General features: G+C 40.5%; 2 long non-coding RNA genes across 4 annotated transcripts in view; one reads left to right on the top strand and one right to left on the bottom strand.

Moving 5' to 3' along the window:
• LOC125080694 (uncharacterized) overlaps positions 1–5,635 on the bottom strand; it is a 30,091-nt gene extending 24,456 nt beyond the window's left edge. The window contains exon 1 of the long non-coding RNA XR_007121458.1: positions 5,140–5,635. This is a non-coding gene — a long non-coding RNA (uncharacterized LOC125080694). The remainder of the gene's footprint in view (positions 1–5,139) is intronic.
• The window catches only part of LOC125080692 (uncharacterized), a 136,672-nt gene that overhangs the window by 24,965 nt on the left and 93,009 nt on the right, over positions 1–18,698 (top strand). The window lies entirely within an intron of this gene.

The following is an 18,698-nucleotide window of genomic DNA, read 5'->3' as shown; positions in this document are numbered from 1 at the left end:
TTCTAACTTATTATAAATATTGATATTTAAAATAAAACTTGTTACATTCGACTTTTTAATTTGGTCTGATGGATATTATTGTATATTATGTATTGATGTATATTACTGAAAAAATTCTCTTTCATATTGCAGGGTAAGGAATGGTTTCACCAGCTGCTTGTTGAAATATTTTAGCAGATCCAAAGTTGTTTTTTTGTTGTTTGTTTTTAAAGATTTTATTTGACAGAGAGATCATAAGTAGGCAGAGAGGCAGGCAGAGAGAGAGGGGGAAGCAGGCTCCCCGCTGAACGGAGAGCCTGATGCAGGGCTCGATCCCAGACCCTGAGGTCATGACCTGAGCTGAAGGCAGAGGCTTAACCCACTGAGCCACCCAGGTGCCCCACCACTTTTTATTTTTTAAAAATGAAGGGATTAGTACAGTGAACCACTCTGTAAACACTCTTAACCTGGATCTCACCAGTAGTTAAATATGTTACAGATACCGTACTTGCTTTATCACTGATCTGTTTAGGCCCAACAGACACCGGTGCTGTCTGGGACTTTGTTTGATCTTGTTAACAGCCTCCTCACAATGTCCTGACAGGACTTGGCCCTGTGAAACCCTGCAATGTATTGTTCTATCACCAGAGCTGGTGGGGGGAGGGGTATGTATCCTCAAAGATAGTGCACATCTGCGGATGTTGCCTGATTTTACAACTTGGATCTGGGCCCTTTTGTGATATAATCAACAGAACTCTGCATTAACTGAATTGATCAGTAACTTGTCAGGTGTCTTGTAGGGAGGTCCTGTGGAACTGGCATAAGGGAAAGAAAGGATCAGAGCTCCTTGGAGGTGTCCTATCCATTTAAAATAAACCGGTGATCCAGTAAGTAATGTTTCTCCTTGTGTGAGCCACTCTAGCAAATTAATCGAATCCAATGACGGGGCTGTGGGAACTTCTAGGTGAGAGCTCATCGGTCAGAAGCCCACGAAACACCCTGGACTTATGATTGACTCTGAATCGGGGGGCAGTCTTGCCAGTCAGAATCTTAAACTGGAATGGGAAGCTATCCCAGGTAGGTAGAGTCAGAATGAAGTCGAACTCACTGTAGGACACCCAGCTGGGGTCTGAGAATTACTTAGTGTGGGGAAAACATACACACATTGTGATTGGTGTTGGAATCATAGTAAACAGAGGGTTCAAGTGCCAAACACAGAGAGGGAACTAGAACACTTAAGACTATTGTTAGATTATATTTCTAAGTTAAAAAACATTATCATCAGGCTAATAGAACTGCTTTAAAGTAAAAGATGGTGTACACTTTGTGGTTTCATCTTTCTCCCCCGCATTTAGGGGGTAAAGAGTGTGAACTGGGGAGTAAATATTTGTCTACATGCTTTGCCCAATAAGATTGCCAAAAAGCAGAAGATACTTCAGAGAGAGAACTATTTCCCCTGGACAAACAATAATCTAATAGCTCACGACCACTCTGGAGAGAATCACTGTGTCATGGTGAGGATTCCTGGTAAACCTCCCCTTCCCCAGGAGTTCAGAGAAACTGCTCACCACGCTGCCTCCCCACCATACACAGAGGAACTACCCTTAAGCGCACAAAGACTTACTCTCAGAGCTCCTTTCCGTTCTTGTTATCCTGGATCCTAAAGAAGACCGCCAGATACATTTTTTTCTTAAAAATATTCCTCATACTTGAGCTGATGATTTTTACTTTCTTTTAATTGATGTAGAATTGACATACAATAATACCCTGTTTTACATGTATATGGTAGTGATTCAGTATTTTTGTACATTGTGAAATGATCCCCATGATAAATCTAGTTACCATCTGTTGCCATACACAGTTATTGCAATACTTTTGACTATATTTCCTGTGCTATACATTACACCATCCTGACTGACTTATTTTACAACTGGAAGTTTGTATCTCTTAATTTCCTTCACCTATTTTGCTTGGCACCCCTCCAGTCTCTCCCAGCTCTGGTAACTAACAGTATGTTTCCTGTATCTATGATCTGTTTCTGTCTTGTTTTGTTTTGTTCATCTGTTTTATTTTTTTAGGTTCCACATGTAAATGAAATCTTGAGATTTGTCCTTCTCTGTCTGACTTATGTCACTCAGAGATTTTTACTTTTTAATGCTATCCGTTGAATGCTTTCTCTATTTTCTAAATTTTTTGTTTTTTTATTTTATTATTTTTAAAAGATTTTATTTATTTATTTGAGAGAGTGAGTGAGAGAACACAAGCAGGGGGAGTGGCTCAGGGAGCGGGAGAGACAGGCTCCCTGCTGAGCAAGGAGCCCGATTGGGGACTTGATCCCAGGCCAGCAGGATCATGACCTGAGCTTAAATAAAGGCAAACACCCAACCAACCAAGCCACCCCAGGCGCCCTCTAAATTATTTCTATTTAACTAAGTACAAGATTGAATTGTTTTCATAATCATTTTTGCAGAAGTTCAAACTATAGATTGCTCCATTCATCAGTTTCTTAAAAGTTTTTTAGTTTGTTCTTACAAATATTTAGTTTCTAACTTCCCTTGCTCTGGTTTTTGTTTTGTGTTCTTAATCCTATGATTTAACTTTCTGTTTAACCTAAACCTCAGGCTTGGGAACCATCTCTTTACATACTTGTAGGTAATTGTTCATCCTGCCTGAATGTCTTGCATTTGACTGAACATGCCCACTTCTTCTCACAATTTCTCATAGGTCTAATTTACAAACCTTTAATCAGTTGCTGCTCTCCTCTGAACACTCTCCAAGTTTTTTCTCTTTATACGGCATGACATGAAAATTAAATACAGTTTGTTCCAGCCAAAGCCTGCCCAACGCCAAATAAAGCAAAAATAATTGCTTTTTTTTTCACACCTAAGCCTTCATACAGTCTTATAAACCATTTGTCTCCTGTTTCAACACAGAGAAGACTCATCCAGTTTAACATCAGCCATAATTGTTGGATCTCACTTGGCTTTGTTTCATCCACGGCTGTCTTGGCCAGTATTTCCACATGTTCGTTACAATTCATAGCATAATAAAAGCTAAATGTTAAGTCTATAAAATTATTTCTTCCACGTAGTTTTCCTTCAAAGATTGTTTTGTGAACAGTTGGTATAAATGTGAATTTAGGACAAGGGGGCTCAAGAACTAAGACTTGAATGATCCTGAGGGATTGTTTTTGTTTTTTGTGTTTTGCAACCTCAGTGAAATAACACATTCGTGTGTTTTGATATGAAGTGATCACAAATAATTTAATAAGTCACCCAAGTTTTGATTATACACACACACACACACACACACGTTTATGAGTGATTTGAAAATCACTCTCAGGGAACCTGGGTGGTTCAGTTGGTCTGCCGTCAGCTCAGGTCATGATCCAAGCAAGGGTCATGGGTCGTGCCCCGCATCGGGCTCCCTGCTCCATGGGGAGTCTCCTTCTCCCTCTCTCTCTACTTGCTGCTCCCCCTGCTTGTGCTCTCTCGCTCACTCACTCTCACACACATATAAATAAAACCTTTAAAAAAAAAAATCAGGGCGCCTGGGTGGCTCAGTGGGTTAAGCCGCTGCCTTCGGCTCAGGTCATGATCTCGGAGTCCTGGGATCGAGCCCTGCATCGGGCTCTCTGCTCTCTCGGGGAGCCTGCTTCCTCCTCTCTCTCTGCCTGCCTCTCTGCCTGCTTGTGATCTCTCTGTCAAATAAAAAAAAAAAAAAAATCACTCTCCTATGCATTCCAGTACGAGTTCCTGAGAAAGAAAGGGTTAAAATTAGAGCTGACATGCAGGGAATTATACATAATCCACAGCCTATCTTTGTAGCCATTTTGAATTATTTTCTTCTTTTTTTTTAGATTTTATTTTTTTATTTGACAGAGATCACAAGTAGGCAGAGGCAGGCAGAGAGAGGGGGGAAGCAGGCTCCCTGCTGAGCAGAGAGCCCGATGCGGGGCTCGATCCCAGGACCCTGAGACCATGACCTGACCCGAAGGCAGAGGCTTTAACCCACTGAGCCACCCAGGCACCCATTTTGAATTACTTTCATGTTTTTGAGTCACTTTTCAAATTTTTGTTCATGACTAGATGAGGAAATTACAAATGAATGCATCCAAATCTATAGTAACACAAAAATAAAATGTCTCTAAGCATTAATAGTCGAGACCTAATAGTTACAATGGCCAAAGAAGAGCTCTCAAAGTGATGTAAAAGTCCTTCTTACATTGGTAATGAGGGGGTGAGGGTGCAGTCTACCAATTTTATGTTTTTATTTTAGCAATAAAATAAGGTTGATTCATATGGTTTTCAATAGTATGAACTTGTTTTAATAATGTTAATGGAGGTTGGGGAGAACTGTGACATTTTCAAAAATACACAAGCAGTGTCTTCTTGACTTTCAAATGGCTGATTTTATTTTATTTTTTAAAGATCTTACTTATTTATTGGAGAGAGAGCACACACAAGTGGGGAGAAAGCAGAGGAAGAGAGAAGCAGCAGACACCCCGCTGAGCAGGAAGGCCAGTGCTGGGCTTCATCCCAGGACCCCAAGACCCCAAGATCATGACCTGAGCCAAAGACAGATGCTTAACCCACTGAGCTATCCAGGCCCCCCTGATTTTATTATTATTGTATTCATAATATTAAATGAACATTTAACAAAGTATTTTGTAATGCAATTTTCTTCATTTATATACAAAATTGCTTGTTTTTTTTTTCCTTTTTTTCTTTCTTTTTTGGTGTTTTTTTCGGTGGTGACCATGAATGTGACACAGGTAAATATCCATCCTCTGATAATGTGGCATAATGATTAAGAAACAATTCTATGCTCCTTAATACCCCCAAGGTCTTTCGGATAGTTCAGAAATCACTGAATATTGATAGAACTTTATAATTTTAAATTTCTTAGAGACAAAATCCAGGCTATTGTTGGAATACCATAAACATCTACAAACACATCATTCTGGTTACTAGGTAGCATCTTCCATTCTCTTCCTCTGTTGCAGTAGTGTTTGTGTAAGTGTGGTGCTGCCTCCTCTCGGTACCCAAGTCAAACTCATCAGTTCTTCAAAGTAACTGTACCAGTGCCAAGAAGTCTTTACACTTGCAATGACTCAACAAGGTTTTAGTGACATGGTCCCTTTAGTTCTTCTTTTATCACAGCCCCCTTGGATTAGAACCCTGAATCTCTAGGAGTAAGGATGGATGCGAGGCTACTATAACAGGCACTCGGAATGACGCTGTCCCTCAGACACTAGCCCAGTTGCCTATTTGAAGATAATTCTTCATGAATTTCACATTTCTATACATGTGGTGACTGTGGCCCTGACTGCCCTTTGTTCTGGGCTCTCTCTTCAATATGTTTGTTTGGCAAACACCCTTAGAAAACAGAAATAGTATCTCCTGGAGCAAAGAGCAAACAAGCTTATTGTCCCTTATAAAAGGTTCAGGTTCCCTAAGCTGAAGGTTCCTCTCCCAGAATGCAACCCACTGCATGTGCAGGGTATTGGGACCCTACAAACGGGTGTCTTCCTCCTCCCAGGAAAGCTGATATTCCGGATACTCCTGTTTCTGTAATAAACTCTGCTTCATCTCTGACTCAAGAGTCTCATATCTTCTACCAACATTCATGTGGCAGGCTAACTTTTTAGCTGGCCGGTAGAGTAAAATCTCAGATCGCTTACAGTTCTTGACATTGCCTTAAACCAAATGCATGAGCTTTAACTCCTAAAAGCCTTTTTAGCCCCTCGCGCAAGTATATCCTCAGGTACATTGGCTCCACAGTGCTCCAGATAGACCTATCCATGGTTTAATCTCAGCGTGAACAGAGCATAGGCTCAACCCAGGACTCCTATAAAACTTACAAATATGAATTGTTATTATAAGTCAGGCTCTTTTTTTATATTATGCTATTTATTATGCTCATATAACTCTCCCTTGAAATAAACTTCTGCTCTATTCTGCCACATTTTATTCCATGTGTCTATGAAGCTTTTTCTGAGTATCCCGCTGTGTTAGATCTTACCCTATTGCATTCAATGGAACTTGAACTCCTAATTAAGGACTAAGTATTAGCTAATGACTAATGAAGGATAGTCAGAAGAAAGGCAGGCAGGGACAAGGGGCCCCTGCCCTAAGAGGAAACCACCCTTAAAATGATTTTACATCTCCCTGGAAGGAGCCTTCCACCGTTTTCCCATGTGAACAACTGCCTGATAGGGAGATGAGCCTGTGACAAAAACATGATTGCATGGCTGGCGCATAGAGGGATAATCAGACTAAAACAGCCTGCCAGCAAGCCCATAAAATCCCCTAGACTTAGGACCTCCAATAGCAACCCTCTCAGGTCCCCTCCCTCTTCCGGAGCTTTATACAATCGCTCAGTAAACTTTGCTTTGCTGCCCACCACTTCGTCTGGTCGACCTCTTCATTCTTCAGAGCGGCGTGACCAGAAACCAGGGGCACTAAGGGAAAAGGAATCCTGTAACATGACCAACAGCCACCATGAACACATTCTTTCCTTGGTCTGCTGATCCCTGTATTCTCAAAGCTCATTTCTTTGATTCAAAAAATTAACATTTCATAAGTGTTGACTGAGCTTTTTTCCTGGCTTGAAATGAAAACTTATGAAGGTCAGACTTAAATGTAAAATGAAAACAGCTATTTACTAATAACCCAAATAGCATTCTTACCATTAGGATTCTGAAGAACAGGGGTGCCTGGATGGCTTAATGGGTTTAGCGTCTGCCTTCAGCTCAGGTCATGATCCCAGGGTCCTGGTGACTGGGCTCTGCATTGGGCTCCCTGCTCAGTGGGGACCCTGTTTCTCCCTCTCCCTCTGCCTGCTCATTCTCTCTCAAATAAATAATAAAATCTTAAAAAAACAAAAACAAAATTCCTATGTTTAAGTCCTATATAACCTCTGGAACCTCAGAATGTGACTATAGGGGCTAGCATCTTTAGAGGTGTGATTAAGTTAAAATTATGTCATTAGTGGGGGCCCTAATCCAGTATGACTGGTGTCCTTATAAGAAGAGGAAATTTGGACAGACACACAGAGAGAAAGAACATCATGTGAACATAAAGATGGCCATCTATAAGCCAAGGAGGGGGGCCTCAGAAGAATCCAAGCCTGCCAACACCTTGATTTTGGACTTCTAGCCTCTAGATCTGTGAGAAAATAGATTTCTGATTTTGTAAGCCACCCAGTTTGTGGTACTTTGTATAGCACCCCTACATCGCTATTTGCATCCTACCCTTCCCTGGGATCTTCTGTTTCCTTTGAGCCCCCATTTCAATAGTCGATTCAGCAAATCCTTTAAATTATAAATTATTTCTTTGAGAGTTACAGTGAATCAATTTTCTTGATGATTCAATTTCCAGCAGATTACCCCATTATACCACTTGAAGTTGTTAGCATTAGCAGATAAATCAACACCGCCCTTGTCTAGCAAGACTGGTTTTCTGTCCCTGTCTTTAAAAATAAGAAGGGGGCGTGCAGCTGGGTGGCTCAGTGGGTTAAGCCTCTGCCTTCAGCTCAGGTCATGATCCCAGGGTCCTGGGATCGAGCTCCGCATCGGGCTCTCTGCTCAGCAGGGAGCCTGCTTCCCCCTCTTTCTTCCTGCCTCTCTGCCTGCTTGTGATATTTCTGTCAAATAAATAAATAAAATCTTTTTTAAAAAATCATCTTTCTAGAAAAAATAAATAAGGAGAGGGACACCTGGGTGGCTCAGTTGGCTAAGTGTACAACTCTTGATTTTGACTCAGGTCATGATCTCAGGGTCATGAGATTGAGCCCCACATGGGGCTCCACCACACTGGGCCCTTTCTCTAAACTGTTATGACAGAGATTATCTTTCAAAAATAATAATAAAAAATTTTTAATTTAAAAAATATTAGAATTTTTCTGGAAGTTTCCAGCAATGCTCTCCTGGGATTGAATTAACCAGCACTGGATTATTTGCCTATTATTAGCAGGAAGAAATAGATAAATATAGTTGGCTTAGTCCATTTAGAGTCTGTCCCTGGAGCTGGGAATTTGACTAACATATGTAAATCTCATGGGCTACAAGGACAAGGGATAGGTACCTGGAAAGGATCTGTTAAGAAGGAGAAAGAGAAAAAGGGACAGTCAGTGGGCAAACAACTTTGTCCATTGTGCCCGAAATACTGTTCTGACAAATGATAATAAAAAAGCAATATAGCACTGCTATGCATTGTATGTATTATCTCATAAACAGTCCTTTAATAGATACCTTTAGTGTTCTTTATTAAATAATTATGTTTCTTTAAGTAATCTCTATACCCAGTGTGGAGCTAGAACTCACGACCACAGCATTCACTTTCAACTGAGCCAGCCAGGGGCCCCTTTTATTAACTTCAGTTTATTTAAACAAAGAAAAACCATTTAACCATTTCTCCCACCCTCCCATGCTTGCCTCTGGCAACCACCAATCAATTCTCTGTATCTGTATATTTGTCTGACTTGTTTCACTTAGTATATTGCCCTCAAGGTCCATCCATCAATGTTGCCATTAATGGCAAGATTTCATTCCTTTTAATGGTTGAATAATATTCGTGTGTGTGTGTGTGTGTGTGTGTGTGTGTGTGTGTGTGTGTGTATGACACATATTCTTTGTCCATTCATCCACTGATGGAAACAGGTTATTTCCATATCTTGGCTATTGTAAATAATGCTGCAATAAACATAGGGGTGCATGTATCTTTTAGAATAAATGTTTTTGTTTTCTTTGGACAAATATCTAGAAATAGAAGTGCTGGATCATATGGTAGTTCAATTTTTAATTTTTTGAGGGAGCTCCACAGTGTTTTCCACAGTAGCTGCACCAATTTACATTTCTACCAGTATTGTAGAAGGGTTTCCTCTTCTCCACATTCTTGCCCACACTTGCTATGTCCCATCTTTTTGATAATAGTCATTCTAACAGGTATGACATGATATCTCATTGTGGTTTTTATCTGCACTTCCTTGATGATTACTGATGTTGAACATGTACCTGTTGGCCATCTCTGTCTTTGAAAAAATGTCTTTTCAGATTTTCTGTTTTTAATCAGATTGTTATTTTGCTATGAAGTTGTATGAGTTGTTTATCTATTTTGGACCTTGGCCCCTTCTGAGATATCTGATTTGTCAATATTTTCACCCATTCAGCAGGTTGCCTTTTCACTTTGTTGATAGTTTCCTTTGCTGTGCAGAAGCTTTTTAGTTTGGTGTAGTCCCACTTGTTTATTTTTGCTTTTGTTGTTTGCTTTTGGTATCCTTATTCTACAAGTGATGAAACTGAGAACATTTAAGTGACTTGCATTGATGCTGCAAAACGATGAATTACTGACAGCTTTATGGTAATTTTATTAGCACAATTCATTTATTTGGGGGTGATGGGATGTGAAACCAAGAGTCAGTTCTTATTTGATTTTATGCCTTGTATATAAGATCCTCACAAAAGTAATAAAATATAATTTAAAAATTAATTCAACAAAGGGCACCTGGGTAGCAGGGTCAGTTAAGCATCTGACTCGATTTCAGCTCAGGTCATGATCTCAGTCTCATGAGGTTGGGCCCGAGTCAGGCTCTGTGCTTAGCATGGCGTCTGCTTGAGATTCTCCCTCTTGAGATTCTCTGCCCCTCCCCCTGCTCACAAATGTACCCTCTCTTGCAACTAGATAAATAATTGAAGTAATTTATTCAGAATATGTAATGTGACAATAGCCAAAAAGTGGAAACAGCATAAATTCCCATTGATAAGTAATGGTTAAACAAAATGTGGTGTATCCACACACAGGAATATTACTGGTCTTAAAAAGGAGTAAAACTCTGACACATGCTACAACATGGATAGACTTTGGAAACTTTAAGCTAAATGAAATAAGCCAGACTCCAAGGACACTATATGATTGTATGATTTTGTATACATTTTTGTGTATATATTATGTACATATTACACATATTTGTATAATACATTGTATGTTGTATGATTTCATTTATATGAGATGCCTAGATTAGTCAAATTCACACAGAAGAAAATAGAAAGGAAGTTGTCAGGGTCTCCAGTTATTGTTTAATAGGTAGAGAGTTTCGGGGGCACCTGGCTGGCTCAGTGTGTAGAACATGTGACTCTTGATCTCGCAATCATGAGTTTGAGCTCCATGTTATGTGTAGAGATTACTTAAATAAAATCTTAAATTTTTTTTTTTTTTTTTAAAGTAGGTATAGAGTCTTAGTTCAGGTGATGAAAAAGTTTGGGAGATGGATGGTGGTGATGGCTGTACAACAATGTGAAGGCACATGATGTCACTGAACTATACCCTTCAAAATGGTTAAATGGTAAATTTTATGTTAAGGATATTTTACCACAATTAAAAAAAAAATGTAACATGGCAGAGACTATTATGATCTCTGAGTATCCATTCTTCCAAGACCCTCCCCACCACCCACTGAATGAGAGGTGAGCGCATGACTGCCTACATAGAGACATTTCCCAGCTTCCCTGGCAGCTCAATGTGGCCGTGTAAACTAGGTTTTGACTAGTAAACCTAAGTAGAAATGATAGGTGTAATTTCTACTTCAGTGTCCTTTTTTTTTTTTTTTTTAAGATTTTATTTATTTATTTGACAGAGAGAGAGAGATCACAAGCAGGCAGAGAGGCAGGCAGAGAGAGGAGAGGAAGCAGGCTCCCCGAAGAGCAGAGAGCCCGATGCGGGGCTCGATCCCAGGACCCTGAGATATGACCTGAGCCGAAGGCAGCGGCTTAACCACTGAGCCACCCAGGCGCCCCTACTTCAGTGTCCTTAAAAATGAAATGCTTACTCTTCACACATTCTTTTTCCTCACCCATGGGCCAGATTCCAGACCTGACTACTGGTGAGCTACCTCAGGGCATGAGGATGAGGACACCCGAGGGGCCCCTGGCTGGCTCAGTCAGAGGAGTATGTGACTCTTAATCTCAGCGTCATGAGTTCATGCCCCACACTGCGTCTAGGGTTTACTTAAAAAAGAAAAAAACAACTGAAATAGTTGCTTTTTTTTCTTTGTTAAGATGTATTTACTTATCCGAGACAAAGAATAGGGGGAGGGGTAGAGGAAGAGAATCCTCAAGTAGACTTCCTGCTGAGCATGGAGCCTGAGGCCTCGTGGGGCTCCATCCCATGACCCATAAGATCCTGACCTGAGCCACACAGGTGCCCCTGAAGCAGTTGCTTAGATGTTGACTGAGTCAGCCATATACTGAGGCTGATAGAGACACATTGTCAGCTGTTTCCTTGAATGAGCTCATGGAGCAGTCTGTCTTCCTTCGCCAGACTGTTACAAGAGGGAGAAAGAAACATATCTTATTTTAAAACAATGTATTTTGGGGTCTTTGTTATAGCACCTTACTTACCCTAGACATTAATACAGCTATGGGTAAATACGCACTTATGTGTTAGTCAGTATATTTAGCTCCTTATATGGATTATCGGATTTAATCCTCACAACAGCCCTATGATCTAGACACTATTATTATCCCCCTTCTATGAATAAGGAAATTGAAGCACAGAGTAGGTTAAGTAATTTGACCATGATAATGTAGCTAGTGAATGGCAGAACTAGGAATTAAATGTAGGCAGTTCGCTTTAGAAACTATCTTTTATCAGTTAATTTTTCTCTATCCCTTGAGAGAATTTGAGATGCTTGTGGGAGACAGGAATTCCTGTCCTACCTCAATAGTTTTCAGTTTGTTTAGTTTCATGCCCAATACCTGCATAGGAAAAATGAATTCATAAAATTATTGATTATTTATGTTTTGCATTATAGAATCCTAATTTGGGAGAGATGTTTTAGACTTTCTAGGCATTAGACTTTTAGGTAAAGTAAAATTTCCAAAATAACTTCGGCAACTAGCATGGATGATACTTTAATTTTTGCCAAGGTAAGTGTCATGGGAAAAGGGAAAAAAAAAAAAAAACTATCATCCATTACCACTATTCATAAAAGGACATCTTAACACCAAAATACATGGAAAAGTCATTACAGGGGAAAAAAAAAAGAAAAAATTTTTAGAAGATTTTATGTATTTATTTGACAGAGAACACAAACAGGGGGAGTGGCCGCCAGAGGTAGAGGCTGAAGCAGATTCCCCACTGAACAGGGAGCCCGATGTGGGGCTCCATCCCAGGACCCTGGGATCATGATCTGAGCCAAAGGCAGAGGCTTAATCAACTGGGCCACCAGGTGCCCCCCAAAATAAAATTTAATTTAATTGGATAATTTTACCATTATGAAAATGTCATCACCACATGTTTTTTATTTTGGGGGCTGTATCCATCACTGGTGGCAACTTTGACGTAGAGAAAGTTCTGAGAAAGAACAAATGAATATTTGCTCCCAGTCAACCACCTTCTGCCTATAACCAGTGCTGGGTTTCTTTCCACCACGTGGCAGGTAGCCTCTTCTGGCTCATCTGGAAGAGTGGATTTTCTCTAGGCTTACTTTAACAACAGGCATTACTGGGCCATTTGAAAGTCTTTGGGGACTACACAACAACACAACATCCTTTTGTGAGAGGGCAGCACTAGCTGTAGTAAGAGATTGCTGGCACCTCTAACTTTTTATAGCTTGTGTCCTAAAATTCCTTCAAATACCTATTTTGAGAAGAAAATACAAGGTGATTTTATGGTTTTTAAATCTCACAATTCTCTCTCTTGATTCCAACATGTGATCTCTAACAGGAAAACTGATTGATTTGAAATGATTATTTATGTTCTCTATACAGTCACAATAAAAAACAATTTGTGTCTCATTCTTCTGTAGAGACAAAATATTTGTTAAAAATCCATAGTAGGGGCGCCTGGGTGGCTCAGTGGGTTAAAGCCTCTGCCTTCGGCTCAGGTCATGATCCCAGGGTCCTGGGATCAAGCCCCACATCTCAGGGATCCCTAGGATGGAACCCTGCATGGGGCGCTCTGCTTGGCAGGGAGCCTGCTTCCCTACCCCCTCTCTGCCTGCCGCTCTGCCTACTTGTGATCTCTGTCAAATAAATAAATAAATAAAATCTTCAAAAAAAAAAATCCATAGTAGCTGTTGAGATATGTGCTAACTTGATGAACTTGTGCTGAATATGGAAATGCCCTTCCAGGCCAAGGAAGAATCAAAGAAAATTATCACCTTATAAAGGGTAGTTTAAAAATGACAGTGGAGGGGCACCTGGCTGGCTCAGTCAGTAGCACACGGGATCTTGGGATGGAAAGCTCAAGCCCCAGTTGGGAGGAGAGCTTGCTTTAAAAAAAGAAATTGCAAAGTACCTTAACTTCCTCAGGTATCACCAGTCTGAAGGTACAAAAGGGGAAGAACATGGCACTAATGGTTCGAATTCCACTGACTCCGGCCTCTACTTATTCACAGATGGCATCAGTCCTATTTCGGAATCTCGCATTTATTTCAGGGACGCCCCAGGACAGGTCTGAAAAGCAACTGTGTGCCCTCCCCCAACGGAGCTTTCCTTTGGCCCTGACAGCCCTGCTTCTGCCCAGCCTTAGGACTCTGCGGGACCTGCCCCAGCAGAGTCGGCTGCACTCCAGGGGGATGCAAACATAGGTTTATGACGAATTACTGAAGTGTGTATGGAAAACATGGTTGTTTCTGCTCAGTTGCAGGCCCGGCCAGCGATGCTGTTATTGTTATATTAAGGCTTATTGTCGTTTATAAAAGAAAGACTCGCATCTTTGGTTAGTGATGACATTAAATGTGTGAAGATTATATTTGGCATCAAGCACTGGCCTTCCCTCATTCCCGCAGTAATTTTATTGAGCACTAGTATATGCTGGGCAGTGGTCCCCATGGGTGGGTGGGTCGGGGTGGGCAGGTAAGTTACGAAAGCAGACAGCCCCTGATTTTGTGGAGAGTTCTCAGTCAGCCAGTTAATTGGAGTCCGTGATACCAGCTCATCTCAAATATAGCATCCTGATTTCCATCAAGTTTTCTGAGATTCCGAACTAAAGAAAAGCTAGCTACCAGGAGGGCATAAATCACGTGTTGGGGAGAGGGGGTCTACTGTGTGTTTTCTTTTCTATAATGAAAGTTCCTGTAAAAAGAGGAGAGTAAAGATAAAAGGTACTGTGACCCCTGGCTAGATTTCGGACTGAGTCTTTCACTCCGATTGATGCCGTTTATACTCCATGCAACCCCTTCCAGAGACCTTCTGATCCTGTAGGATGCTATAGACTGACTGACTTCCTGATGCATTTGATGGCATTTGGAAGCCTTCGTGGCCAAATACTAAACCTTAAAAAAAGAAAAAATCCTTTTGCTGTGCTGAAGGGTTTAGGTGTGAAAAATACTCATGTTTGCAACTTACTTTAAAATATATCCAAAAAATAACAAGAATTAATGTAAGAAGAGATAAACAGATCTCACTATAGATGATTAGCTCTGTGATCAAAAAAAAAAAATTACAATGCTAATTGTAGAATCCAGGTGACAGGTATATGGGTCACTGTATAATCTTTCAATTTCTCTGTGTTGGAACATTATATAAAATATTGAATAAAAACCTCTTGGCTAGACTCTGAAGATTTATGCCTTGTATTTGACATTACTGTATTAAAATTTTTAGACATTTAAAACATTTAGACAATTTCAGTAAAATTGTCTTTGTTAATGGACATGGATTAATTTTCCTTAACATGATTAATTTCTAAATGTTTAAAAAGCACTTTGTATTTGACATTACTGTATTAAAATTTTTAGACATTTAAAACATTTAGACAATTTCAGTAAAATTGTCTTTGTTAATGGACATGGATTAATTTTCCTTAACATGATTAATTTCTAAACGTTTAAAAAGCACTTAAGGGACGCCTGGGTGGCTCAGTTGGTTGAGCGGCTGCCTTCGGCTTGGGTCATGATCCCGCCGTCCTGGGATCGAGTCCCACATCGGGCTCCTGCTCAGCAGGAAGCTTGCTTCTCCCTCTGTCTTTGCTCACACTCTCTGACAAAAAAAAAAAAAAAAAGCACTTAAGAAAGTTTATACAGTGAGACTATGAAATAGTTATATGATTTTTTTTTTATGTTTATCGTAACTGCAATGAGATACACACCTCACACTGTCAGAATGGCTAAAATCAAAAACTCTGGAAACAAATGTTGCAGAGGATGTGGGAAAAAAGGAAATTCCATGCACTGTTGGTGGAAATGCAAACTGGAAACTGGAAAACCGTATGGAGTTTCCTCAAAAAAATTTTAAGGGGCACCTGGGAGGCTCAGTGGGTTAAAGCCTCTACTTTCGGCTCAGGTCATGATCCCAGGGTCCTAGGATTGAGCCCCGAATCGGGGTCTCTGCTCAGAAGGGAGACTGCTTCCCTCTCTCCCTCTCTCTCTGCCTGCCTCTTTGCCTACTTGTGATCTCACTCTCTGTCAAATAAATAAATAAAATCTTTAAAAGAAAAAAAAAAAGAGTACACTTACGGTGATGAGCACTGAGTAACATATAGAACTGTTGCATCACTAGATTGTACACCTGAAACTAATACAACACTGTACATTACACACTGGAATTTTAAAAATAAATAAACGTTTATCTTCCTAGAATATCTATTTTCAAAATGGGGCAATTGTTAGCAAGTTAACTAGATTCTTTTTTTTTTTTTAAAGATTTAATTATTTATTTGACAGACAGAGATCATAGGTAGGCAGAGAGGCAGGCACAGAGAGAGGGGGAAGCAGGCTCCCTGCTGAGCGGAGAGCCCGATGTGGGGCTTGATCCCAGGACCCTGGGATCATGACCCGAGCTGAAGGCAGAGGCTTTAACCCACTGAGCCACCCAGGCGCCCCAATTCTTTTTTTTTTTTAATCAGAGAAGCAATTGTTTGACAATTTCTGACAATTAGTCAGGCTTCAATGCAGAGAACAAAATCCACCCTTAAGTAATTTAAGCCCAAAGGGATTTATTGCCTGGTATATTACAAATGGCAGGGCTGTAACCTGAGCTTCAGGAGTGACTCACAAATCCATGCTTTAGGACTGGGCTGTCAAAGGACCGCTGCTCATGTCATAATTAGGGAGCCACCTGCTGAACAGGGAAGCCGCCCTTACAGTCACTGTTACAGTCACATCACCTTCACTATAATACGCCCCATTGAGGAGGATGCCTCAGAACCTGGCCCTCCCCCCTGCAATTCTAGATTTTTCACAGTACACGAGTGCCTCTAGGGGGTGGAATTTAAATTATATCCATAACTCAGCTGCAAGGGAGTTTGAGAAATACATTTTTAGCCTTCCTGATGCTAAAGCCTAGGAAAGCCTGTAAAGAGGAAGATGGCATGAGATGAAAGGCTGTTGGAAACTTGAGTGAACAGATCACAACAAACAGACTGACAGTACCTGAACACACTGATCAGCATTACCCCTAAGACTTAGACATTATGACCCTTCTGACACAAGTAGTAAGTAGGTAGCAGCATCTATGAAGCATTCTTGCCTCAAAACAGCAAACCTGAGAGCCTCCAGATCCAAACACCAAGTTTACAAGAAATAGAGGGATAGAGGCACACGTTAACACCACCACAGGGTTGCAGCTGGTGCAGCCTGCAGTGTGGGAAACTCTACAGGACAAATGACCCAGATTCCTCAATGAATACATGGCAAGAAAAAAGGGCAGGGAAGCGAAAATTAAAGGATTTAAAAGACATAGCAAGTAAATGCAGCATGGGGCTTGATTCAAACAAACCAGTTGTCAAAAACATTTTATGAGACTCAGAAATTTGAACACATACTTGAATAATTGGTCACAATAAAGAATTGTAAAGATTGTTAATTTTTTATTTTAAATTATTATTATTATTATTTTTAAAGATTTTATTTATTTGACAGAGATCACAAGTAGATGGAGAGGGCAGGCAGAGAGAGGGAGAGAGAGAGAGGGAAGCAGGCTCCCCGCTGAGCAGAGAGCCCGATGCGGGGCTCGATCCCAGGACCCTGAGACCATGACCTGAGCCGAAGGCAGAAGCTTAACCCACTGAGCCACCTAGGCGCCCCAGTTGTTAATTTTTTAGATGCATAACCATATTACAGTTATGTCAATAATCACTCCAATCACTTTTACAAAAAGCTCTTTGTCTTTTCATATTGTTATACATTGTTTCTTTCATAATTAATTTATGGCTCTGTGTTTTATGCCAGAAAGTTTATTGTGCTACGCATTTTATGTATGTTAAATAACTTAATCCTTGTAGCAGTGTTTGTGAGGAAGGTAAATCATAGTGTTCATTAAGAGAAACATCACAGACTTTCTGGAAGTGGATAAAAATAATTGTGTATTTTAAAGTATATTTGGTATGTCTAGGAATGAAGAAGAAGGCAGGCAGCCTTTCTGAAGTAACACCACTAATTATATGGAAAGTAAATTTTCAGATAATATCTCTTTTTTTAAGACTTCCTAGTTTTTATAGAGTAAACATTAGATTTGATGTTTAAAATATTTTCTTACTGTTCTTTTCATCCCTGAACGTTTGAGAGTGCACTCTGTCTCATTTTAAAGAGGAAGAATAGGGGCCCCTGGTGGCTCAGTCAGTTGGATATCTGCCTTCGGCCTGGGTCATGATCCCAGGGTCCTGGGATCAAGCCCCATGTCGGGCTCCCTGCTTGGTAGGAAGCTTCTCCCTCTCCCTCTGCGCCCACTACCCCCACCTCATGCTTGCTCTCTCTCTCTCTCTCAAATAAATAAAATAAAATCTTGGAAAAAAAAAAAAAAAAAAGGAAGAACAACCCAAATCACACTCCCAGCCAGGTGAGATGAGTGTGAGAAGCACAAGGAGAGCCTTGGTGTTATCAGATGCAGCCAAGGGGATGACACAGGGGCGATCTGTGCCTCCCAGAACTAGCTGGCTGCAATCTTGAACTTGCAATTCTCTCTGTTAATGGGCTTAGCCCATGCATTCTAAAATTCTGTCCTAGGGGGCAACAATGGTCTTAGACATTACAGTGGACTGTGCCCTTCCAAAGCTCAATAGGACCAACAAAATATTATTCCTACTTCTCTCACTAGGGAGAATTTTAATCTATACTTTCTCCTGTTTTTTTTTGGGGGGGGGGGGATAAGGGACCGATAATAAAAAAAAAGTTTCAAAGACACTGGCTTAGGCCAACAGATGTTTTATCTAGGATACAGTGATTATGTCCTTTCCCCCCAGATTCCGAATAGCTTACAAAATCAAAATGCTACCTTGTTTTTCTAAAATTAATCCCCCAAATGCCACTTTCTTCAAGGAAAATTGTGGCATCTCTGCCTAATGGAAAATTGGCGGTTAGTTGGTTAAAGTGAGGTCTGAATAGTTCCCTTGGGGAACTGCAGCCCCAGTTAACTTGAGCTATTCTTTTTTTTATTTTTTATTTTTATTTTTTTTTAAGATTTTATTTATTTATTTGACAGAGAGAGATCACAAGTAGAGAGGCAGGCAGAGAGAGAGGGAGAGAGGGAAGCAGGCTCCCTGCTGAGCAGAGATCCCCATGCGGGACTCGATCCCAGGATCCTGAGATCATGACCTGAGCAGAAGGCAGCGGCTTAACCCACTGAGCCACCCAAGCTTCCCAACTTGAGCTATTCTTACAGCGAGCTTATTAACTAGTGATCACTAGTCTCTACTAAACTTTGTGCTTCATAAACAATCTTAAAACCTGTTAGTAGGTAACCATTTAGAGTTAGTGTCCTACACCTCTGGATTTCACTC

Source organism: Lutra lutra, chromosome 11, assembly GCF_902655055.1.
Source record: "Lutra lutra chromosome 11, mLutLut1.2, whole genome shotgun sequence".
Classification (NCBI taxonomy): Eukaryota; Metazoa; Chordata; class Mammalia; order Carnivora; family Mustelidae; genus Lutra; species Lutra lutra.
The sequence above is the reverse complement of the archived record's forward strand: the minus strand, read 5'-3'. Positions and strand labels throughout refer to the sequence as shown.